This window comes from Galeopterus variegatus, unplaced genomic scaffold (genome assembly GCF_000696425.1).
Source record: "Galeopterus variegatus unplaced genomic scaffold, G_variegatus-3.0.2 Scaffold536, whole genome shotgun sequence".
NCBI lineage: Eukaryota > Metazoa > Chordata > Mammalia > Dermoptera > Cynocephalidae > Galeopterus > Galeopterus variegatus.
Genome location: NW_007726647.1, coordinates 59,309 through 65,346, shown reverse-complemented (window position 1 = coordinate 65,346; position 6,038 = coordinate 59,309).

Here is a 6,038-nt window from a genome sequence, read left to right as displayed (position 1 = left end):
CCAAAAGGAGGAGGGTAGGATAGAGGGGAGGGGGTGAAGCCCACCCCACCCCATAGCTGGCGAAGGGTGGAAAGAAGGGGAAGACTCTGTCTGACATACGTGTCCTGGTCTCATTATCTGGAATGAACTCTTGAGGGAAAAAGTTGAAAGCTGAAAATAGAGGGGATGTGTGTCCTACTCTGCATTTGGAAGATAGCCCTCCAGGCAGCCTGGGCCCCTTAAGTGGCCCTTCTGGGTAAAAATAGTGGAGCTACAGACTTAACAGCAAGAAGGTCTGTGTGAGCACCCCTAAGCTGCTCTCAGTTCCCAGAGGCCCAAAAGGGATCTAGAAATCCCTGCATGCTCCACAGGAAGCAGAAAGGTGGCTGAGTTGAAACTGGTGGGCTGGTCATAGAGCTGTCACGGTGAATGGTGAGATGAGTCTGCCACAGAGGCCATGGCAAGGGCAGCTCACACCCAAGGCTGGATGGAGGCACAGCTGAGACTGGAGGTGTCAGAGGGGCCAGAATGAGCCACAGTGGGGCTAGTGACCTGGGGCAACAGACTACGAGTACCCCAGCCATAGGCTTCAGCAGCAGGGCCAGTGAGTGTGCATTAAGACCCTAGTGCAGAGACCCTAGGGCATCTTCATGTGAGGCTCTTCTTCTACCCCCAGGAGGCCGCCTGTATTGGGCCCTCTGCCTCATGGCCTATTTTTCCTACCTCTGCCAGCCTCCTACAGGAGAAGCTGAGAGCTCCTCACCTCAGCTGTAGCACATAGCTGTCACTTTCCGCCCCAGAGTTCCTCTGATGCCATGGAATGGGACTCCCACAGGAACCCCACTGACACTCATGCATGCCAAGCCTGAAAGTGTGAGGGGCTGACAGGGCAAACCTTGAGTAATAGGTGATGTGAGCCAGTGGTTAATGCTCCCCTTTTCTGTCCCTCAGGTGGACAGTATTGAGGCATGTTCTGCAAGCTCCTCAGAGGGTCCCAGTGGAAATGAGTCCCCATTGCCCTGCAGTGACCTGCTCAATATCTCTGTAAGGGCTTTCCTTGCTTCCCTGTTTTATTGTTCTCTGTTTCCTGGTCGCAGCTCTTCTTTCTGGGGACTCAGGCTACCATGCCACCTGACCCCTGTGCTACAAATGGGTCTATTGGCACTTGGCCTCTTCTCTAGCCCCTTCCATATTCCACTGTGTTGGAGGGGCTGGAAGGCCCAAGACTACCTTTCCAGATTCCCTTGCTGCTAAGGTTCTGATGCAACTCAGACTCTGCCAGAGGGAAGCACTGCCGGAGGGTCAGGAGGCAGAAGGGAGGTGGGAGCCTTTCTTCCTGCAGCATGGTGGCCGATGGGTGGGATCTGGCAGACCTGAGTTTTTTGCTGCCGCAGGACACTATGTTCCTTCCCTTTCCTTGTCACCAGCTTAATGGATGTGCAAGGTGGCAGCTGTTGGTGGTGTGACCATGAAAAACAAGGTGCTCCCCAGCTTCCATTCCTCCACACCTTCCTACATTTAATTCCCTGTGTTAAGTCTCTTTCTGCATGAAACACCTAGAGCGTTTTCTGTTTCACACACTGAACCATGACTGATTTGGCTCCCTCACCTCTACCACCAGGCTCAGGTGGAGGGACTGTGAAAGACATCCAAAAGCAGACTTAGTAAGACTCTGCTGGTTACCTACTCAACAGCCGTCTCCCCTTCTTCCTCAGCAGATCAACTTCCCTCATAGAAATCAATCTGGCCTGTCTTGCAGCTGGGGTTTGGGTATATAACCTACTTCTGGCTTGAGGAGAGTGTGCAAAACGTGGGTCCTGGGATTCTAAGATCATCTTGCCTGATGAAAGGAGACACATAGGAGAAATCGTCCTTCCTGTCAGGGGATGGGCTTCTGTGAGAGCACGATGCTTGGGACGGCAGCAGCCATTTTGCAATCGTGAGGGAATAAGTCTGAGGATGAGAGTCAACATACTGAGGATGGCAGAGTGGACACAGTGATGGCACAGTGACACTGTTGAGCTGCTGAATTAGCCCTGGAGCTGCCTACTTCTAGTGGGCATCACCCTGGCAGGATCCTTTCCCTCTGAGTCACATAGAGGCTAGTCCAGGGCTCTCCAAATTTTCTTCTATGTTGACATCCTGGGACTCAGAGATGCTGGGACCTCTGGGAGCCTGGCTGGGACTAGGGTGAGGCAAAAAAAGCATTTGCCTTGGGTGCAAATTTTAATAGAGGTAGCAAAAAAATTCAGTAATCAATATAAATAATATTTAATGCAATATTTTAAAAATCAAAATTAATGCAAAAAACACTTAATGAACAAAATACCAAGATTTTAAGTAAAATCAGAATCAGTGTTGTCTGCTCTTCTTGTGTTTCCACATGGTGCACCTCCAGTGATCTCCCCTGTAACAATCCATGTAATGGAATAGTCAGGGCTCTGGGATTTGGAGAACCGCGTTCAAGGCCAGGCTCTACTGATGACATTACTGGGATCCCATGCAAGTCCCTTCCCTTCTCTGGACTTTGGTTACCCCATCTGTCCTGCGTGGAGCCTGGGGCATTGCCAGGATGGCCTCCTGACCTGTCTTCCTTATCCCCATGGCCTGCTGAGGTTACTGTCCCTCTTCCTGGGAGGCTGTGTCTCCAGGGCCATCAACTCCTGGCTATTAATATCTCAGCCATCCCTGGCTTGATCAGCGTGTTTAATGATTGCCAGCTGTGGCTCCAGCCCCCTTCCCCAGGAGAGATAAGAGCAGTTCCTGTTCCCACGTGGGGGGAGGTGGAGGGAAGCTGGGCCATGCTCATTAAAACAGGCCCTGGGTGAGCAGTGGGAATGTAGGGGCTGATCCTGACTCCTCACCCCATCCCTGCCATCACACCAGATTTGGATCCCATGGGGGATACACAGTCCCCACACGCCCCTCTCCCATAGGAGATGCCCTGGTCTCCCCACCTCCTGCCTGGGCCCTGTTGCTTTAGGTCCTGATTCCAACAGCTTTGGGGCTTCTCCCCAGATGTCCCACAGACATTACATTCAGCATGTCCCAAACCAGGTCATCACCTCCCCAACCCTCCTTTTCCTTCTCCCTCACTTGGATGACAGACTGGCAGCTTTCCCCAGGCCTGCCCCTTGGGCCCTTTTCAGCAGCCAGAGTGGCCTGCCCAATACCCCCCCTCATCCCCTCCCCTTATTTAAAAAGCTTCCACTGTGTTCCTGCTGGGAAGGGCCCCCAATGCCAGCTCACCTGGATTCAAGTGTCCTTGGCAACTGTCAAGTTCCCTTGGGACCGGAGACCCCTACCGAGTCTTCAGAGACCACCTCAATGTCACCATACCTGAAGAGTTGTCCCTTATCCTTTCTGTTGGCAGACTGGCCGTCCTCCTTGGCAGCCTGTACCATCGAGTGGCATGAGTCACCCACGTGATGGCCTCTGCCATGGAGGGGATGATGGCTGTCTGCACTGGGATGGTGGGGGGCTCTTTGTCCTTGTCTTCCCAGGAGGTACCCACCTGAGTTAATTGGGCTTTGCTCTCAGGGACTGAGGTCAGGGCTCAGTCAGGGCCAGGGTCTAGCCTGTGGCCAACCAGAAGGTGGGGTCTACCTCAGGTTACAGCTGGGTCTGAGGCAGGTTTAGTGTGCTGCAGAGGTCAGTGTCCTGGGTCCGAGGGCCAGGACCTGGGTGTCCTTAATCCCAGGCTGACCCTGGGGACCAGTCCTATGGGCTCACCACCTCCTCCCTCTTTTATCACTATGAATGGAGCTCAGGGGTGAGGCCTGCCCTTTATGTCATTTGGCCTCCTGAGGAGGGGCCTGCACTGTGGTGTTTGGGCATTAAGGCCAGCCTTGGTGAAGTCCTGGAAGCACCCACCAGGTGGCAATAGAGATGAGTTAGCCTGGCCCGACAGGTGCCTGGCAAGGCAGGAGAGGGACCCAGAAGCTAGAGGAAGGGGAGGGGACTGGAGAAATCCTGCTTGTGGTCACTCCATTGCTGTTCCCAGCCTGGGATGCCTGTTTATGGCCTCTGCCAGCCTGAGACTGTGTGTCAGCTTCTTCCCATCCCTGAAAGCCTATCACTGAGTTTTTCACTCCATGTCAGCTGTCTGGGCAGGGCCCCACCTAAGTCCTCCCTTTCGTTGCCCACATCTTGGGTCTCCTTGCTTCACTGGCTCTTTACTCTCTTGGCTGATAACTCTGCTCCCCTCCACAGGGCTCTCTGCCTTACCCTGAAGCCATGACACTCTAATGGGGGGGGGGGATTTCAGGCACTGAGGGGTAGGCCAGGTCCATATTGGTGTGGGGGTCCCTCGTGACCTTCACACAGCTCAGGCAGTCCATGAAGTCCCTGATGTGGAATGCAGGGTGCTGCCCTCTCCTCTGCAGACATCTTGCTTCTACGGATATGTGGGCTCTTCCCGTTTCTGTTTTCCCTATTCCTCCTCCCCTCTTCTACCAGCCTGAGCTCATCTCTCAAGGAGTCTCACCAGTTCTCTGATCTTGTTCTCTGCACAGCCTCCATCCTCTCTGTAGTCCTCATCCCCCCAGACTATTTGGGGTTACCCCTCCAGCTTCTGTCCTCCCCCGAGCTCAAAGGGCAGAGAGGGTGGCAGAGGGCTCTGGGCAGCCCCTTCCTCTTTAGCTAGCTATGCCTTAGCCAGGAGTTAAGCTAAGCCATCTAGCACCATCCCCTATTGTGCAGGGGGAGAAATTGACATCCAGAGAAGGGCGGGGACCTGCTCATGATCTCCAAGAAAGTCTGAAGCAGAAATGGGACTAAAAGACTGGGGCTGGGTCCTCTGGACCTTACTGAGGAGTATGGGATGGACAAGATCTCTGGAACCAGTTCAGAGGGGCACTCAGTAGGAAGTGGGAGAAGGTAAACCAGAGAGTGAGAAAGCTGGGTGGGAAAGCATGGACATACTGCCTGCTCCCTAGCTATCATCCCCTAGGCCTTGGAGCGGTCGCAATATGAGACTGTCAGGGAAGAATGGACAAGTCCCAGGAGTGCCAACATCCTAGCTCAGCTCTCCACCACAGCACCCCACTGGTGGTCACCAGTGTTGGTCTGGGCAGGGGGAGGGGAAGAAGAGTGCTGAGAATGCTCTCTCCAGCAAGCCTGGGGAGGTCTGAGGTTAGGGCTACGGGCACCACTTCCTTCTTGGTCCTACAACTGACCATGCACAGGGCTGAGAATGGAGTGTGAATCTGGATGGAGAGAGTCTGCCACTCCTGGATACGCTGGGTGACCGATCAGAGTGTATTTGCCTGGGGCTGCCTCTGCCCAGGTTCACAGTCACTCTTATCCTTGCCTGATCATCCCTGACTCGGGCCGCCGAAGGTACTGGGTTGGAATTATCATTTGGTGATGGGTCCTGGGATGGTACTGAGTAGGACCAAGCTTTGAAGGAGACTTGCAGTCAGATCTGAGCTTTTGCCAGACCATTCTGACCAATTTGGCCTCCCTCTTCTCCTGCAGCAGGAGGCAACCTTCTTACATGCGTGCAGGAGGTCGAACCCAAGGAAGTCAGCTCAGGTAACAGCTTTGGAGACACCTCTTGCTGACTGACATTATCTACTTCACCATAGTGCCTGTGTCTAAATCTTTCTATTAATCACATTGTCTCTGCTCATTTGCTTGTGTGGGTGACATTTGTGCTGTCCTCTATCTCCCTACTCTTGGCTGGGCCACGGTGACATTGTCAATTCATAACCTGTTTGCTCCTTATCTGTACGAATGACTGTAGCCTGTGAAAGCCTCACACTTAACCACTTCTGGGACCTCGGGCAGCTATGTCAGCTGTTTTGCATTGATCTAAGACTATAACGGTTTCTTCTTGGCTAGATTTATGGGGTTGCTGGACACAATGGGCACCTGGTTGAACTTCATCACACTCAGAAGAGAGAAGAGACCACTCAAAAAGATGTGAATTGAAGACCCTCAGAACTGTGTGCTCCTCACAAGGAATGTGGGAATCCTGTCCAAAGCCAGAGGGGTGGTGGCATCTGGCTTCAGTGATATTTTGGACCATCCCTCCTTGGAGTGGGGGGAGACGGCTA